Raw genomic sequence first — 20,536 nt, 5'->3', positions numbered from 1 at the left:
GGGGAGTCTGCTTCGACCTTCTCCTCGTTCATGCTCTCTCTCACTGTCTCTCTCTCAAGTAAATAACTAAAATCTTTAAAAAAAAAAAAAAAAAAAAGAGTCTCTAATGGGGCGCCTGGGTGGCTCAGTGGGTTAAGCTGCTGCCTTCAGCTCAGGTCATGATCTCGGGGTCCTGCATCGGTCTCTCTGCTCCGCTGGGAGCCTGCTTCCCCCTCTCTCTCTGCCTGCCTCTCTATCTACTTGTGATCTCTCTCTGTCAAATAAATAAATAAAATCTTAAAAAAAAAAAGAGTCTCTTATGGCTTGTCTCCCTCTCTAGTTTCATCTTGTTTTATTTTTCCCTCTCTTCTCCTATGATCTTCTGTTTTGTTTCTTAAATTCCACATATGAAATGCGATTATATGATGATTGTCTTTCTCTGATTGACTTATTTTGCTTGGCATAATACTCTCTAGGTCCATCCATGTCATTGCAAACAGCAAGATACCATTTTTGATGGCTGAGTAGTATTCCATTGTATACATATACCACATCTACTTTATCCATTCATGTGTCGATGGACATCTGGGTTCTTTCCATAGTTTAGCTATTGTGGACATTGCTGCTATAACATTGGGGTGCAGGTGCCCCTTCAGATCACTACTCTTATATCTTTGTGGTAAATCCTTAGTAGTGCAACTGCTGGGTCATAGGTTAGCTCTATTTTCAACTATTTGAGGAACCTCCATACTGTTTTCCACAGTGACTGCACCAGCCTTTACCCCTACCAATAGTGTAAGAGGGATCCCCTTTCTCTTCATCCTTGCCAACATCTGTCATTTCCTGACTTGTTAATGTTAGCCATTCTGACTGGTATGAGGTGGTATATCATCATGGGTTTAAAAAAAAAAAAAGATTTTATTTATTTATTTGACAGAGAGAGACAGCAAGAGAGGGAACACAAGCAGGAAGAGTGGGAGAGGGAGAAGCAGGCTTCTGGTTGAGCAGGGAGCCCAATGCAAGGTTCATCTTGACCTGAGCCAATAGCAGATGCTTAACTGCTGAGCCAACTGGCAACTCCTCATCATGGTTTGATTTGTATTTTCCTGATGCCAAGAGATGTTGAGTGTTTTTTCAAGTCTATTGGCCATTTGGATGTGTTCTTTGCAGAAATGTCTGTCATGTCTTTTGCCCATTTCATGATTGGATTATTTGTTCTTTGGGTGTTAAGTTTGGTAAGTTCTTGATAGATTTTGGATACTGATATGTCATTTGCAAATATCTTCTCCCATTCTGTTGGTTGTCTTTTAGTTTTGTCTAGTATTTCCTTTGCTGGGCATACAGGCTGGTGCCTGTATCTTATCTTGATGAAGTCCCACCAGTTCATTTTGCCTTTGTTTCCCTTGCTTTTGGAGACCTGTCTAGCAAGAAGTTCTTGCAGACAAGATCATAAGGTTGCTGCCTGTGTTCTCCTTTAGGGTTTTGATGGACTTCCATCTCACATTTATCTCTTATATCAATTTCTTGAGTCCATTTTTGTGTATGGTGTAAGAAAAATGGTCCAGCTTCATTCTTCTGCATGTGGTTGCCCAGTGTTCCCAACACCATTTGTTGAAGACGGAGCTCTTGGGCTGGAGAGCCCCCTGCTGCGCCCCGGCTCTGCCGTCCCTCGTTCTCGGGGGAGTTCTCGCCAGCTGAGCCGGTCCGCGGGGTCCGGGGCCAGAGGGGAAAGCTCGCGGACACGGCCGGGGCCAGTCGGTGACGGGTGACTTGGGGAGAGTGGGCTGGCCCGGGGAGCGCCCGGTGACACCTGCAGGACAGAGTGCGCTGGAGGTCGAGGGTGTGGAAAGCCAGAGCCTTTGCTCTGAGAGCCCCGTTCCCTGCTTTCCTGCAGCAGCAGGTGTGGCTGTGCCCGGTTGCCCCTGCTGCCAGGCGGCGGAGACGCTGGGAGGGCAGGTGTCTCAGTGGCTCGAGGGGGAGCGGGGATGCCCATTTGAAGCGGTTGGTGCTCCAGGCTGAGGACGGCTGAAGCCTTGCGTTCAACCGTGTAAACATGCTTTTCTGACTTTGTTCACACACTTTCCTCCTGGCGTTATGGTGTGTGCACACAATCCCAGAAAGCACGAACATCATATTTGTGTGGGGATTTTTTAAATGAATGATTTGGTAAAAATCTAAGGGGCAGACTTCCGGTTGCGTTATTGGTGAGCGTGTTAAAAATGCAGATTCTCTGGCCCCCTTGCCACCTGTGCTGATTTAGTGGCTCAGGATGGGACCCAGCGATCAGCAAGTTTAAACAGGCCTTGTCTGTAAGTAACTGCAACGCAGTTATCCTCTGAACTACCTTGTGAGCCCCGCTTAGGAAACACTGAACTAATGGAAATCTGGAAATCTTCTAAAAAGTAAATTTTCCAAATTGTCTTTAGCAAAATTATCTTCTAGCAGTGATAGTTTTGGAGTATACATTTAGATATTTTTCTTAAAGGAGACTTTCCTAATTTTTTTTCTTTTTATAGCCTATGTGAATTGTATACTTTGTCATCAATCTGGAAACTTCACTTTAGGTTTTTGTCATCTACTAATTACATGTGTTACTGTTTTATAATTGCACGTTTACTTTTATTATATCCAAATGAATACATATCATTTTATCATGTCCAAATAAATACATATAGTTCAAAAATTAAAGATTTGTGCATATTCAAAGGAACATTTTGTGAAACAGTCCTCAAAAGTGGATACATTTGGTTTTTGTTTCCAGTGGTATTTTCTAATACAGTATTGGAGCGTATTATAGATAGTATTTAATCTCCAATGTGTTTCAGTATATATTATCTCATTTTATTGGATCTGTCTCCTAGAAGTGGGGTGGTTTACTGGTAAAAGCAAATATTCATTTCCTCTGGAAGAATTTATTTTCAACCCAGGCCGTAAAGAATTCTTGAAGATACAGTGTCAAGGAGAATAAGCAGCTAATAGGCAAAATCACCAAACACTAGGCACCATGAATTAGGTATTAGAAATATAGACTATGGAAAAAGACCTGCAGTTTCTAGAGCTGAAATTAAAAACTCAATGGGTGAATTAGCTAGCTGATTATGTCCAGCAGAAGAAAGGATTACTGAATCATGCTACCATATTATGTCTTTTTCTACTTAATCCTCCAACACTTACCCTTTTCTTATCTTTGTATTTCACTAACAAAATTGGAGTAATCAGTGTAATCCTTACATGTTTACCTATTAGCTTTTGAATCCACACGTCATGACTTCCAATGGAATATCATAGATGAACTGTAAACTTTATTTTTTTTTGAACTGTGAACTCTTATCAAAGGTCAATCCCTGCCTCGTCCATTCCCTCTTTCAAGCACATGGCTCAACAACTCTTCCTTTTCTCTCCTGGATCATTAGTTTTTCCTTCTCTGATGGACTGTTACTGGCATTCTAAAACATGGTGTTAATTCTAGTTTACAGTTCCCTCTCAACCTGCCCAACTCTCCTGGCTCTGCTCCATTTTTCAGTTCTCTATCAAAAAAACTCATCAAAGGAATTATCCTTACTCCTTCCATGCTGGTTCTCCCTTCAACCTACTCCAGCTCCTCGGAAACTGCTCTTGGCAAAGTCTGTAGTGTCTTTCTTGTTAAAGCCAATAGTGAGTTTTTAAACCTTAGCTCTACCTATAGACAGCAGTTTTTTCCCCATGGTTCATTACTTACTCTCCTTGAAATACATCTTTTCTCTGGGCTTCCAGGATGCTGTCCCTTTCTGATTTTGTCTTGTCTTTCTGGCTACACTTTCTGGTATCTTTTGCTTGTTTCTCCTCTTTGGGCCCCACCCATGACCCCTAGGATGGGGATAGGGGTGCTAGAGATGGAGCTCTGTAAAAGCTCTTAAAACAAGATTGATGCATTTCCAGGTGGGTGAATAGACCCTTGCTGGGAGGGTGCATTGGAGGCAGAGAAGGTCTGTACTTGCACCTCCTAATACCTTTGCCCTATGCCCCTATCTATTCTATTTGGTACTTCCTGAGTTGTATCCTTTACAGTAAACATAAGCATTTCCTTGGTCCTGTGAGCCATTGCAAATTACTGAACCAGAGAAGAGAGTCATGGGAACCCCGATTTATAGCTGGTCAGTCAGAAGTACAGGTGGCTTGGAACTTGGGGCTGATATCTAAGGTGGGGACAGTCTGTGTGTGTGAGCCCTTAATTCCGTGAGGTCTGCTCTGACTCCAGGTGGTATGAAAACTGATTTGGGCACTCACTTGGTGTTGGGGAGTTGGAGACTTGGTTGGTGTGAGAAAAGCCCGGGTTCCAGTAAAGCCAAAGTCTTATAATGGTCTCCTATTTCTCCTTTCACCTACTACATAGTCCCCCTTATTTTTCCTCAGAAACATTGGGCAAGTTGACTGCCTCGGGGCATTTATAGTTTGTGTTCCCAATGCCTGGGGTGCTTTTCCCACTCTCCCAAATTGTGTGGCTTGTTCCTTTTCCCCCTTCAAGCATTGCCAAAATTTGACTGAGACCTTTTGTAACTCTCCTTTTGAAAATAGTAGCAACTCAGTCCTGCAGTTCCTATTCCCTGGCTTCCCTGTTACTTTATTACCATCTGGCAGACTCTGTATGTGGCTCATCCCCCCCCACCTTTCCTATGAGCGTGTAAGCTCATGGAGAGCAGAGATTTTTGTCTTTCTTTCTTTCTTTCTTTCTTTCTTTCTTTCTTTCTTTTCTTTTTGCACTCCCAGCAGGTAGAACAACAGTGCAAGGCTTATGTGAGGTAGATTCTCAAATATTTTGAATGAATGAATGAATGAATGGAAAATAAAAACATGAATTATTCAGAAGGAAGCTCAGAGATATAATGGGTTAGTAAATTTTAAAGAGAGCTTAAGAGATTCAGTCTAATATAATATGTCAGGTTGGAGTTCCAGAAGAATGTACCAGAATAGGGAAAAAGTATTGATTCCTGCATGTTAACATGAAAAAGGCAACCTAGTAGAAAAATGAAAAACAGGTATTTCACACAAGAAATACACGTCTTATGGAACATAAAACATTATACTTCATCAGTACAAAAATCAGATACTCTTTCCTGCTTACTATATTGGTAAAAATTTTTAAAATATCAATTAATTGTGGTGCCTGGGTGGCTCAGTTGGTTAAGCAGCTGCCTTCAGCTCAGGACTTGATCCTGTGGTCCTGGGATCAAGCCCCACATCAGGCCCCCTGCTCAGCAGAGAGCCTGCTTCTCCCTATCCCTCTGCATGCCACTCTGTCTTCTTGTGCTCTTTATCTCTGTCAAATAATAAATAAAATCTTTTTTTTTAAATTTTATTTATTTGACAGAGATCACAAGTAGGCAGAGAGGCAGAGAGAAGGGGGGGGGGGGGGGGAAGCAGTCTCCCTGCTGAGCAGAGATCCGGAGGGCTGTGGGGCTCAGATCCCAGGACCCTGAGATCATGACCTGAGCCAAAGGCAGAGGCTTATCCCACTGAGCCACCCAGGTGCCCCAAATAAAATCTTTTAAAAAAAATATCAAATAATGGCAAATATATGATTTAGCAGTAACTTCTATCTGCTGTTGGTAGGATTGTGAAGTGGCATACCTATTTTGGAAATGAGCTATAGTAATTTCACTTGTAAGCATATAAGCTGGAGAAACTCTTATATATATAGGGAGATAAAGAAAAAGGTGTTTGTGTAGCATTGTTCTTTAACTTAATCTGGGAACAACGTAAATATGGATTGCATTAGTTTCCTGTTGCTGCTTTAACAAATCACCACAAATTTAGTGGCTTAAAATAATACAAATTTATGATCATGTAATGCTGTAGGCCAGAAGTCTGAAAATGGGTCTTACAGGGATAAAAAAAAAAAGGTATCAACAAAGCTGCATTTCTCCTGGAGGCTCTAGGGGAGAATCATCATTCCTTCCATTTTCCACGCTTTTAGAGGCTGCTGTGTTCCTGGCCTGTGTCCTTTTCCATTGTCTTAAAAGCCAGTAATGTAGCACCTTCCAGTCTGACTCTGACACTGTCTTCCTCTTACAAGGATCTTATTATTGAATTTGCTTAAATAATCCAGTATTAACTACCATCTCAAGATCTTAATCACATATGCAGAGTCACTTTTGCCATGTACTGTAACATATTCACTGGCTTCTCGAATTATGGCATGGATATCTTGGGGGCCATTATTCTGCCGACCTTAGAGGTCAACAATAGAATAAATACACTGTGATATTTTCATAGAATACAACATTTTCAGCAGGGAAAATGAATGACCATAAAACTCATTATGGTGGGTAGCTGGCAAAATATTAGCAAAAGAAACATGTCATTAATATTAAAGTTCAAAAACAAAAAGAACCCTCTATATTGTTTAGGGATATATCAGATGTGATGAAATTGCAAGGAAAGGTAATTAACAAAAATAGGTTATTCTACCTCCAGGGGGAGGGAGATGGCTATAATTAGAAAGGGACTTAAAAGATAATAGCCATATTCTATTTCTATTTTTTAAGATTATTTATTTTAGAAAGAGAAGGGGTGGAGAGTGGGGAGAGCTGGAGAATCAGCTTCCCTGCTGAGCAGGGAGCCTGCAGGGACAGCCTGAGGCTCCATCCCAGTACCCTGAGATCATGACCTGAGCTGAAACCAAGAGTCAGATGCTCAGCCAAGAGGCACCCAGGCACCTCTCTATTTCTGTTTTTAAAAATTTGGTGATATGCAGGCTTGTGTCTTAGTATTTAAGAGTTAGAAATAAGTACGTGATAGTTTTGTATACCTTACCCCAGCCTCTACCACATTTAAAATATTTTTTAAAAATATGGTGGTTTACTAAAAAGGAACAATTTAAGAAATATTTGTAAGAAAGAGCAGTCACTGGATAAAGTATTTTTAAAACCTAGAAAGTTGTCAGTTGGTATTTCCACTCCCCACCCCTCCCCACTCTCCACAATTACTTAGAATTTGAAGTTTTACAAATAGTAAGCTAGAGAAATGGAATAAAATTCAATAGTTAGTGACAGGATCTTAGTAACTAGGATAGTAAAGCATCTGGAATTCTAGAGCCAAAATTGTTGCGAATGATCCTTTGCTCTTTAAAGATAATATACCTCTGACTCTTTGTGTTGTAGGGAGTTTGGGGACACATTTGCATTCCCAGAGGGAAAACATGAGAAAGAAACAACTGGGAATTTCTGGTTTCCATTTTCTGATCATCTGTGCATAGATTCCTCCAATGGATCATACAAATGATCTTTAACCACCTGGGTACCCCCCCCTTTTTATAAAAATTTTAATCGAGGTAAGTGCAGGTTCCATGCAGTTGTAAGAAATAATACAAAGAAATGCCACCTACACTGTATCTAGTTTTACCCACTGGTACCATTTGGCAAACATACAGTGCGGTATTATCACCAGGACATTGACACTGATGCACCCGCTGATCTTACTCAGATCCCTCCTAGTCTCCCTCCATCTGTACATTTTCTGTCCACTTTTACGTGTACACCACCGTAGTCAAGATGCCGAACGATTTCATTACCACAAGGATCCTTCCTCTTGCCCTTTTAAAAATGATTTAATTTTTTTTAGAGAGGGATTGGAGAGGGTCAGAGGAGGGAGAGAGAGAATCTCAAGCAGACTGCCCACTGAGCATGTGCCCATTGTGAGTCTCAGTCTCATGACCCTGAGATTGTGACCTGAGCTGAAACCAAGAGTCAAAAGCTCAACTGACTGAGCCACTCAGGCACCTCTCTTCTTGCCCTTTTATAACCACTCTCCCTCCTTTCTACCCTTCTCCCTGACTCCAGTTCCTCTCCCTACTCCAGTCCTTAAGCCCTGGTAACCAAAAAACTTTTCTCCATTTGAAAAATGTTGTAGGGGCGCCTCGGTGGCTCAGTGGGTTAAGCCTCTGCCTTTGGCTCAGGTCATGATCTCAGGGTCCTGGTATCGGGCTCTCTGCTCAGCGAGGAGCCTGCTTCCTCCTCTCTCTCTTTCTCTCTGCCTCTCTGCCTACTTGTTATCTCTGTCAAATAAATAAAATCTTAAAAAAATGTTGTATAAATGAAATCACATAATAAGTAACATTTTTTTTAGTTTTTTTTTAATATAATTTTTTATTTTTTATAATACATGCTTATAAAAAATAAGTAACATTTTGAGATTGGCTTTCTTTCACTCAACCTGATTCCCTGAAGATTCATCTGATATGTGGATGTCTGTGAGTCCCATTTTTAAATTTAGCTGAAGAATGTTTTATGGAAATTTTGGATTCTGAACTCATTTTGTAAATATCATTTTCTGTTCAGTTAATGTATACTTTGAGTAGTAGATAAAGCATGTATTTTTAAGTGTGATTATTTGGGACTAAGTCTCATTTTAACTTTGGAAAAATTATTTTAACTATGCTAAGACTTAATTTTCTTATGTGTAAAATGAGGATAATAATACCTATTTCATAGAATATTTAAAGAATAAATGAGAAAACATGTAATGTTCTTAGCACTGTGCCTATCACATAAGTGTTCCATAAATGACAGTAGAAAAATAAGATGGGGTTACTACAGCAGTATTATTATAGTCTGTGACTTTTAGGTTAGTCTTGGAAGAAATGCTTTAGCATTCCTACTACATTTGGATTTTATGTATGTTTGGGGAAGGGAGGAACATTCAATATATTTCTCTAGCCACTAATGCTTAGTTCTTCAGAATAGGCATATCTATTTAATCCTTCTGTTGTTCTTTACCTAATTGGCCATATAAAAAGTAAATGATTGTTTTAATGTTATGTATCTTTTTTTAAAGGATTTTATTTGAGAGAGGAAAGGAATGAATGGGCGAGTGGCAGAGGGAGAAGGAAAGACAGGCTCCCTATTGAGCAGGGCTCTTGATCCCAGGACTTGGGATCTCTACCAGAGCTGAAGGCAGAGGCTTCACCGGCTTAAAACAACTTAATCGACTTAACCAACTGAGCCACCAAGGCACCCCTTTAATGTTACGTATCTTAACAAAGACTAGTTACCTCAAATGAATAAACTATCTTTTTATACAATAGTACAGATTTGCTAAGGTTGAAATATCTATAATTAACATATTTAAAATTTTATATGTATATATTCCCCACCCCCAGGTAACCGGAGTCCTGGATGATTGCCTGTGCTACATCGATAGCATCGATAAGTTTAACACCTTCAAAATCTTCCCCAAAATAAAAAAATTGCAAGAGTGAGACTACTTCCCGTATTACAAGGTAGAGTTATAATTTTTGATTCCTTTAGGAGCAAAATTTTTACATAGCTCTCTACAGATGTGACTTTTATGACCCTTTTGAAAACCCATTTTGACTTCTCAGAACACTCTGTGTGTGTGTGTGTGTTTTTTTTAATCACTGGAGTATATTAAGTATGTAGTAAAACCTGATTGTCTTTTTGAACACTGAGAACCTGAACCCTCTTCCTGTGTTTGGGAAATCCCTCATCTTTCAATTTTGGGACAGAGACTACTTCCACAGAAGCTGAAAGTGCCACAGACTTACTTATCTGTCAGCTTTCACTGTATGTAATTTAGGCTCCGCAATCTAGACCCCTCCCAGGCTCTGTGTTGTGCTGCTGGGCCATGTCTTGTGTTAGTGCTTTTCTCAGTGTAAGTACCACAGCAGCACATGGTTCCTGAGGAGCTCACTGGAAGGGCTGCTGAACCAGACTGAGGGCACAAGCAGAACAGCCTTTGTAGTAATACTGAGGAACTGATTCTTAAATTGAGCACTCTGCTCTAGACCTTTACAGAATAACCAATGCTAGTTTAAAGGTAGCAACAATAAGCAATATTCAAAAGCAGTATTTTAAATCGAAGAACAGTATTTTAAAAGCTGCTGTTATGCTTTGTTTTGCTCTTGCTCTCAGTATTCGATTGAGTTTATAATTTCTTTGATACTCATTTTTAGTTTATTTTAAAAATTGAGCATGATTTTCTTTTTTATTCTGACTCTATATAGCTATCTTAGTCTTTAAATATTTCTGAAGATAAAAAAAGAAATTAGAGCAGGAACTAATAGCCATTATTTTTATGTCACCACCAAAATTTTGGCACCATTAGTCATTGCCCTTTTTTTTTTGAAGGTGACAAAAAATTTTATTATGTCGTGTGCCTAGCAAGAAATGCAATAGCCATTTCCCTTGTTTTTGCAACACTCTATATCAAATTTCTGGAAGAAATTCCTCCCTAATTTCTGGAAAAACACTTACACAGGTTTCTAATTGACCAAAAGAGGGAAAGACACTTTGGTTAACAATCCTATTTTACATAAATATAAGGGGGAGTGATTGTTTCTCAATCCTAAATATTTGAACAAACACTTCACCAAAGATATAAGGATAGCAAATAAATACACAAACAGATAGATGCTCCACATCACCTCAGTGGGAATATGCAGACAACATGACAGTTATTGGAATGGTTACATCAAAAATAATGACAGTACCAATTTCAGGTCCAGAATCAGAACAACAAGATTCTGATTCATAGTTGGTAGGAACAAAAACTGATACAGCCACTCTGTAAAAATAGGCTGGCAATTTCTTGAAAAGCTAAATATACATACATACATTCATACATAACCAACACAGCAATTTCACACCCTATGTTTTTAAAAACTTATGTTTTAAAACCTACATGCGAATATTTCTAGCACCTTAATTCAAATGGTCCCAAACTGGGAGAATCAAGCATCCATGGGTTAACAACTCTGAAATCACGTATGTAATTCTGAAATCATGTGTGTGTATTCTGGAATTATACTATCAAATAAATGAATTTCAGATATTAGCTGGATTCTCACTGTTAGTGCAGGAGATTACAGACAAGCAAGGAGAGAAGGTTAGAATGTTCCATTTGGTAATGATAACAACAGGAGACAACAGTGGGAATACTTAGCTTACTATAGATACAGATGGTTACATACTAAACTATTTATAGACACATGTATATACATGAGAGAGTATATACATATTCCCTTCTTGAGTTAGCTGAGAGGGTCTTTGAGCAATGACTTCACAGTCACAACAGACACACCTAGTCCCCCAATCTTGGTTTCTCATACTATGGTCCAGTGAAAAGAACCAGAACTACTGAGGGGGGGAAAATGGCTAATCCTAGGGCAGGAAAGACAGAAGATGAACCTGGAAAACCTACTGCCACAGAGCAAGGAAGAAATATTCAAACAATAACAGGGTATGTCAATAGACACAGGAACATAAGGTGCTTTTTAAAAAAATTATTACTTGTTTTTGAGAAAGGAGAGAAAGCATAAGCAGCAGGGGGGAGCACAGGGAGAGAGAGAGAGAAAATTTCTATTTATTTATTTATTTATTTACTCATTTATTTATTTGACAGAGATCACAACTAGGCAAAGAGGCAGGCAGAGAGAGAGGGGGAAGCAGGTTCCCTGCTGAGCAGAGAGGCTGATGTGGGGCTCCATCCAAGGACCCTGGGATCATGACCTGAGCCGAAGGCAGAGGTTTTAACCACTGAGCCACCCAGGCACCCCGAGAGAGAAAATTTCAAGCAGGCCCCACACTCAGCAAAGAGCCCAACGTGGGGCTGGATCCCAGGACCCTGAGATCATGACCTGAGCTGAAATCAAGAGTCGGACACTCAACCAACTCAGCCACCCAGGTGCCACTAGAAGATGCTTTTACTAACCAGCCTGGAACAACTTGAGCAACAAAAGGAACAAGGTATCATTGTATTAGAACCAAAGTATAAAATAACTAGCCATGAATTCATGCTGATATAAATGGATTAGTAAATAGGAGAGAACAGAAAAATCTCCTATGCAGAATTCCTGATAATTTATGTGCATAATTATGTAGATACTCCAACAGGAAGGAGGTATAGTGTAAGTGGTATAGTGTAACTGACCACTTCCTTCCAAGGAGTCCAGTATGAGGACAGAGAAAACAAAGTATTAAGTCATGTCCAGAGCACTAACCCTTGATATGATAAGACCAAAGGACATTTTATCTCTGTGGTCTTCCTCCAAGAAACCCATAACCTCAGTCTAATCATGAAAACAACAGCAGACAATTCCCAATTGAGGGACATTCTATAAAACACCTAACTGTACTCCTCAAAACTGCCCAGGTTATCAAAAACAAGGGAAGTCTGAGAAATTGTCACAGCCAAGGGGAGCCTAAAGAAACAACTAAGTGAAATGTGGCATTCTGAAACAGAATACCTGCATGGGGGAGAGAACACCAGGGTCAACTATCAAAAGACAAATCACATCCCATAAAATAAGAGTTTGCAATCCATAAAATGGACAAGCACTAGTATCCCTAATCTATAAAGAGCTAGACACTGAAGAAGAAAAACAAAAAAAGCCACAAACCTAAGAGGAAAATGGGCAAAAGATATGAACAGAGGGTTCACAGAAACATAAATACCTCTTTCAGATACATGAAAAAATACTTAACCTCACTCATAGTTAAGAAACTTGCAGATTTAAACTTCATAAAATACCATGTTTATCTTTCCACTGCCAAAATTCCAGAAGTTGAACCACATGTTCTATGGGAGAAGCTGTGGACAACCAAGCACTCAGGTGGTGTCGATGGGAGTGACACAAAATGATACCATAATCCCGAATGATCAAGTTATCAATTCTATGCACCCGTTGACCTGGCAGCACCCTTCTAGGAATTTACCGGATAGAAAAAACCTATATGTACAAGGTCATTCATTAGAACATGGTTTGTAATAGCAAAAGGTTTGAAATAATGCATAACTAACAATAACCAGTTAACGAACTATGGAACGTCCATGCTTAAATTACTGTGCAGTTATACCAAAGAAATAATCCATGTTCTGTTTAGATACAGATGTCTGGGACATGCTTTTAAGAAGTGACAAAAAAGCAAAGGAAGAACAGAAAATCATGTATAGACTCGTTACTCAAAGTGTGGCTCCCTGAGCAGCAGAGTCAGCTTCACCTGGGAGCTTTTTAGAAATGCAAAACCCAGGGCCCCCACCAGATTCACTAAATCAACATCTGCATTTTAACAGGATGCCAGTGGTGTACAGCTGCATCTAAGTTCAGAAAACCCTAAAGATGATGGATTCCCTTCTAAATAACAGTAGGGGGCATACAAGAGTATCTTTTACCTGACAAAAGCAGCACTGGTAGGACAAACAAGACAGACAGACATATCTACAGCAGGAGGAACATAACTCCAGTTTGTCTGGGACTGTCCCGATATAGCCAGATGTCCCATCATAACTTTATGGAACCACTTTCATTCTCAGTGGAAGTGTCTCAGTTGAGATGAAAAATGTCACCCTTCCTAGAAGGAACATCACTTAACCTTTAACCATGTTATTACTAATTCAGAAGTATTTTATTAAAAAGAGAGAGAGAGAGAAAGAGAAGACCAGTCAGGAAAAAACACAGACTGAAGAAAAGCAGTGAGCCAGGATGCTTGGGCAGCAAACCCAAGGAGAGGCAACGTCTGGGGCTAAAGGGAAAGACAACTTTGTGAGGAACAGTAAGGGGATGTATCAGAGATAAGAAAGGAAAGCTAGCAGGCAGGTGTCAGAGACAACAGAGACTGAGGGTTATGCTGCAGGATGGTCAAGTAAGACTAAAGCCAAAAACTGGATGTGACAATTTGGTAGCCTTTTCCAGAGCTGACTCAGCTGAATGTCGAAGAAGCAAGAATGCATTCATGAAGTTGAAATATGAATGAGAAATGCAGAAACCGGGCGCCTGGGTGGCTCAGTGGTTAAGCCGCTGCCTTCGGCTCAGGTCATGATCTCAGGGTCCTGGGATCGAGTCCCACATCGGGCTCTCTGCTCAGCAGGGAGCCTGCTTCCTCCTCTCTCTCTCTCTGCCTGCCTCTCTGCCTACTTGTGATTTCTCTCTGTCAAATAAATAAATAAAATCTTAAAAAAAAAAAAAAAGAAAAGAAATGCAGAAACCAAAGCCGGAACAGTCGGCTATTCAAGCTAGAGATGTGAACAAGCTTACACAAACCCTTAGGGAGAGTCATCTGGAGGACGTGTGGTCCCTCCATTCCACCAGATCTTCAAAGTCCTATTCCTGGATCAAGCAGGACCATGAGAGGGCTGTCCACTCAGACCTCATTGTTCGGTCCCCTGAAAAGCATCCATACACTTCTAGTACAGTGTTGTGTCTATCAGAAATGATTATAGGCAATTTCAGTGTTGTTATTAGAAAAATCAAAGGAAGTTTTACAACTTGCACAACTCTGTGAAATTAAGAGTCCTGCTTCTCATTCTACCAACTGTTCTTTGAATTTGCTTGATATACTTGATACACTTCCCTTCAAGTAATTCTTGCCTATTTCTATCTTTTCGGTTTTATGTTTAAAATTTCATTTATACATTTGACAGAGATCACAAGTAGGCAGAGATGCAGGCACAGAGAGAGAGGGAAGCAGGCTCCCTGCTGAGCAGAGAGCCAAATGTGGAGCTTGATCCCAGGGCCCTGAGCCACCCAGGAGCCCCTTTATTTTTTTGTTTTAAAAATATGAATCCTTTCAAATTTTAGAAAACTAATTTTCAAACAAAGTGGAAATAAACAAACAAAAAGCTCACCTGGGATGTGTTCCTTTTCTGCTCTGAGTCGAGGAGGGAGAGCTGAGGAAGAAGGAAGGAAGAAGGAAGTTAGAAGAGACTTGGCCTGCCTTGCAGTTCCTGGATTTACCTGCCTACACAGCGCCACATACAAGATACTTACGTGTCCATGTGTGGCTCCGATAGATGTTGAGCTTAGACATGATACTCTTCACTGAGTGAATGTAAACAATTGTTCCTTCTGGATTTATCATCAATTTAGGTTCTGTGACACAGAAAAATTAAAAACATGAGAAGATGAGTTTAACATTTAATAGTAACCTAAAGGAGGAAACACTATGGCTTTTTCAGAACTGATGTGGGCAAAATTAAAAATTAAAAATCTCAAGCCACACTGTTCATCTGTTTTCCTGTGAACACTATTAATCCCCTGAGGTCAGAAAATCCAAGAAACCTCTGGAAAAAAGAGATGCGGGTGTTTAAGGCAAGATAAAAAATAAATGTTTAATGTTTGTTTCTTACAACTTTCAAAAGGTCTTTTAATAAGAAACTATCTTTGACGTAATTAACAGTGACAAAATGAGCCATGGCCTGGGAATTTGCAGACCTGACTTTTAACCCGGTTCTGCCACCAACAAACTGCACGATCTTGGTCAGTCACCTTCTCAGGCTCAAGTTTTTTTTTTTTTTTTTCATTTCTCAAATAAGGCCAAAACAGATAACCTTGTGCCTGCACTACCATCCTGTAGGTCTATAAGGCCAGGAGAGCAGGAACCTCTGCATCTTTCTAGATTCCATCAACAGTGGCAAATGGGGAATGGAAAATGAGGGGAGAAGCGGGTGTTCAGGGAGGGGTGATGACAGAATTTCCTTCGCTATGGCTGGTGAGCCTTTCATCCCGACCATGCCCTCACAAACTCTCCAAAGCGGTGACATTTCCTGTGTAGCCTGCATGCCCACCCTCTCAGCTCCAGCTCACCTCGCTCTTCTTAAATTTGTCCCAGACCTGCCACTGTCACACAGCCTTCGATGGCTTCAGGATACTGTCATGCTTTTACATAACAAATAACAAATGAATACATAATAAATAATACCTGGGGGCCTGGGGAATGTTAGAGCGGGGAAAGGGCCTTGGTGGCTAGCTAGTACAGCCTCTCCCCTCCTCCATTGCACAAATGAGTTAACCGAGCAATGAAAGCCCTAGAGAATTGTTAAAGCTCCAGCCGCACGTTATTACTTACACAACAAATACAAGAGCAGCTAACAAAATGTGAGTGCTCAGGGGACGCCTGGGTGGCTCAGTTGGTTAAGCCACTGCCTTCGGCTCTGGTCATGATCCCAGAGTCCTGGGATCGAGTCCTGCATTGGGCTCCTTGCGTAGTATGGAGCCTGCTTCTCTCTCTGCCTCTGCCTGCCACTCTGTCTGCTCATGTTTTCTCTCTCTCTCTCTGACAAATAAATAAATAAAATCTTAAAAAATAATAATAATTAGAGTGCTTAGAATAATCACGTCGACTATGGCGCACACATCACGCATGCAAACTCCCTACCCGTCGCGGCAGGACGGCGCAGCCAGCTTAGCGCTGCAGCCGGACACCTGCGGGCCTTGGGAATCCGAGAGCCAACGTTCCCACTACGGATCCTGGTCCCTCACGTAGAGACGCCCCCGCTCACTTTCCTTCAACTCTGCAAGCTGATCAGACGCCTGGGGTGCCCACGGTGCCCTGGGCCTCTGACCCACAACCGGGCACCCCCGCCCCCGCCGGACCTCCGTTCCGCACAGGGCCCCTTAGGCACTCGCCCCCATCCCCCGGGACTCACCCCTAACTCCCTCACCTGGTGAACCCGGAAGCCAGAGATGGTTTCTCACGGGGGGCTGGAGGCCGGGGAAGAACTAGCCAGGAGACAGCGGGGATGCACTTACGCAGAGGGAGGGAGCAGCGCCGCAGTGGCGAGGAGCTGGAGGCCGGTAACGGTCCAGCCAGGAGGAGAAGGCCTGGACGCACTAGCGTAGAGGGAGGCAGCGGGGAGGAGCTGGAGGCGGGTGAAGGACCAGCCTGGAGGAGAAGGCAGGGACGCACCTCTGCAGAGGGAGGGAGCGGCGCGGCGCGGGCGCGGGTGGGCGAGGAGCTGGAGGCCGGGAACGGAGGAGCGGGGAGAAGAAGGCGGGGACGGACACACCTGTGCAGAGGGAGGGAGCGTCGCGGAGAGGTGGCGGCGGGGAGTTAGAACTCTACTCCTGGCAGTTAGTGCTGGGAAAGTGCCTCTACCCTTAAGAGGGCTATCTCACCCCTCTAAGTCTTAAAAAGTAACTCATCCTACCGAGCTAGCAGGGGTTTAGTGAAGATTAGAGGCGTTTACCATGTATATCTGGCGCATAAATGATTCAGTACCTCTCTCAAGATTCTCTTCCCCGGTGTACCCCTTGCGCTTTTCTTGAGAAACCAGCTGGAGAGTTTCTGCCCAGTCGGCTGAGCTGAGAGACTGCTGTCTGAGGTACTCACTCCTGCTGCCTGGAGCCAGGCCTTTGTCCTGGTCCTTCGACCAAATTTTAGACGCAAGCCAAGAGAAGGGAAGCTGTGTTTGGATTTCATCTCTGTACCCGCTATCTGTGACCAGCATGGTTATTCTCGAATGAGAAAAGCAGCAAGCTAGCAATTCGGTATTAATACTAAAAACCGTTCATGTGTAAAAAACTGTCCATATACCAAACTTGAAGAAAGCACGCTCTCATCTCCTGCAACCTCCCATATACACTTCACGCAACTTCCCCCAATGTTAACATTTTACAGAGCCATGGTACTGTTATCAAAACTGAGGAAGCAACTCGGGCGCAATTGTATTAACGAAATTACAGAGTTTGTTCAGATTCCATCAGTTTTTCCACAAATGCCTTTTTTACTGATCCAGGATTCTGTCCAGATACCACAATACATTTAATCATCATGTCTGCTCCAACCTGTAAGTTTTTTGGTCTTTCCTTGTCTTTCATGGCATTCACATGATTGAAGAATAGTGGTCAGGTATTGTGAAAAGTGCCTCTGAATTGACGTTTGTCTAATGTTTTCTCCTTATTGGACTGAGGTATATATTTTTAGGAAGAATACCCTTGGAAGGATGTGCCCTACCTGTGTATCAGGTGACACGTGATATCAACGTGATTCGTCATACTAACCTTTAGTACTTGGTTAAGGTGGTATCAGCGGGGTTTCTGCACTATATATTTAGGATTTTTCCATATCCAGTCTACACTTAAGAGTGGATTGGCTAAGTCCAGTGCACACCCAGGGACAGAGGAAATTCGCTTAGCTCCGTTTTGGATTTATGGTCATATTTTAAAACCACCAGGTGTATTAGTAAATTTGAGGAGAAACTCTCTGAGGCTACCCAAGTATCCTGTTTATATTTATAGTTTTGGCCACTAATTTTCACTTTCATTGTTGGGTCTTGCCTGCAACCACTTTTACTGTGGTGTTCTAAAAGGAGATTTTTCTGTTTTACTTATATGTTTATTGGGATTCTTCTGTAAAGGAAAGATTTTCATTTTCCTCATTTATTTCATCATTTGTTTATGTCAGTACGGGCTCATGGATAATCTAATTCATTCCCTGTGGTCATTACTCAACCCCGCCTTGTTCACCCAACCCTTTGATCTGTTTTATGTTTTACAATGTCAACTGCATTTTATAATATGTATCTCCTGAGTTTGGCTTTTTTCACTTAGCAAAATTCATTTAAGACTCATTTGTGTTAAAAAAAAAAAAAAGACTCATTCATATTCTTGGTCCTTTTCTCAGATCAGCTCCTTTCTCTCCACTCTTTTCATTTCACCCATGCTATTATTATGTTGCTCAAATTGTCCCAGCTTGGGCATTGAGAGCTATCATAGGTTAGCTTTTAGGTCCTTTTAACAAATCCTTATCATAGTTTCTAAAGGACTTCCTTACTTTTGATACACAAGGTGCTCCAGGCTCCTTGTATTTTCTGTGTCTAAGCCCTGGAATCAGACATTTTTCCAAGGAGCCCTAGTTCCTTCTATTGGAGAAACCAAGATCTGAGCTCTAGGTATGCTGATTGGTACTGGGTGAAACTTTCTAGATGCTGTCTGCCTACATATCTAAGAAATAGATGTATGTGTACCAGTCCATGCTAGTCATCTGCCTCACAGTATCCATATTTCTATATCGATCTGTATACATATAAATCTGTATACAGATGTGTTACATACACATGACTACATATTTGAAAATGAATGAGCTAACATTGATATCTTTCCCACCCACCCACCCCTTCCTTATTTTTAACTTCATCCATAAACTGAAATACCTGGTTATCATTATCTACAACATGTGTATTCTTTTTGACCTTGTGTACATGGAAAGTAGTTTCAGAATTGCTAACCCCTGTGAGAATTTACCAGCCAGAGTGTTTATGTGCTGTTCTTTTTGTTTTCAGTCTTAATGTATCCAGTCAAAATGTAGTTCTATGGAATTATTTAGGTCAGCTCCTTTTCCCCCATTTTTAAAATTCAGGCTACATGATACATACATTTGTAAAAACAGAGTCACTTGTCACAGTCTGCTTTATATCTGTAACCTATTTGATTTTTTTTCTTTATTTAAATTGAGTTACATTCTGTCTTGGTGGTGTACAGCTCTGAGATTCCACGAATGCATCACCCTGTACCGTGCACAACAATCCTATTATTTTAAAAACTCCCCTTGGGTGACCTGTTCTTAGCCCCTCCTTCCTCCCTTAGCCCCATCCACTGATTTGGTCTCTGTCCTATAATTTGATATTTTCAAGAATGTCAAAATAGATTGATGCAAAATGCACTTTTTAGGTTTGGTTTCTTTCACATAAGCAAAAGTCACTTGAGATTTTTCCTATGGTAGGGGCGCCTGGGTGGCTCAGTGATTTAAAGCCTCTGCATTTGGCTTGGTCATGATCCCAGCGTCCTGGGATCAAGCCCCACATTGGGCTTTCTGCTCCGCGGGGAGCCTGCTTCCTCCTCCCTCTCTCTGCCTGCCTCCCTCTCTGCCTACTTGTGATCTCTGTCAAATAGATAAATAAAATCTTTAAAAGTAAATATAAATAAAAATTAAAAAAAAAGATTTTTCCTATGGTAGTGTGAGACATTAATTCATTCCTTTTTTAAAATTACTGAACAGTGGGGCGCCTGGGTGGCTCAGTGGGTTAAGCCGCTGCCTTCAGCTCAGGTCATGATCTCAGGGCCTGGGATCCAGTCCCACATTGGGCTTTCTGCTCAGCAGGGGGCCTGCTTCCCTTTCTCTCTCTCTGCCTGCCTCTCTGCCTGCTGTGATCTCTCTCTGTCAAATAAATAAATAAAATCTTTAAAAATATATAAAAATAAAATAAAATTACTGAATAGTATTCCACTTATAGATGTCCCACAGTTTATTCACCTATTAAAGGATATTTGAGTTTTTACCTGTTCTGGTGATTATTAATAGATACTAAACGTTTGTGTTGGGCGCCTGGGTGGCTCAGTCAGTTAAGTGTTTACTTTCAGCTCAGGTCATGATCCCAGGGTCCTGGAATGGAGTCCTATGTGGAGCCTGCTCCTCCCTCTAACTTTGCCCGGAGCCCTGTTTGCGCTCGCTCACTCACTCTCTCTCAAATAAGTAAATAAATCTTTTAAAAAAAGAAAACAAAAAAACAATTTGTGTTAAGGCTTTTGTGTTGACTTAGTTTTCGATTTACTTAGGTAAATACATAGGAGTAGGATCACTAGGTTGCGTGTAAGTACATGTTTACATTTATAAGAAATTGTAAAACTGTTTTCCAAAATGTTTGTATTATTTTGCATTCACACCAGTAATGAATAAGAGGGGTTTGTTTGTTTGTTTAGATTATTTGAGAGAGAGAGCGTGTACATCAGCCCGAGTAGTGGGGAGGCAGAGGGAGAAGCAGACTCCCTGTTAACAGGGAGCCTGAC

The sequence above is a fragment of the Mustela putorius genome, unplaced genomic scaffold, assembly GCF_011764305.1.
Source record: "Mustela putorius furo isolate JIRA1106 unplaced genomic scaffold, ASM1176430v1.1 tig00001118_pilon_pilon_pilon, whole genome shotgun sequence".
Taxonomy (NCBI): Eukaryota; Metazoa; Chordata; class Mammalia; order Carnivora; family Mustelidae; genus Mustela; species Mustela putorius.
Note: the sequence above shows the minus strand (reverse complement) of the source record.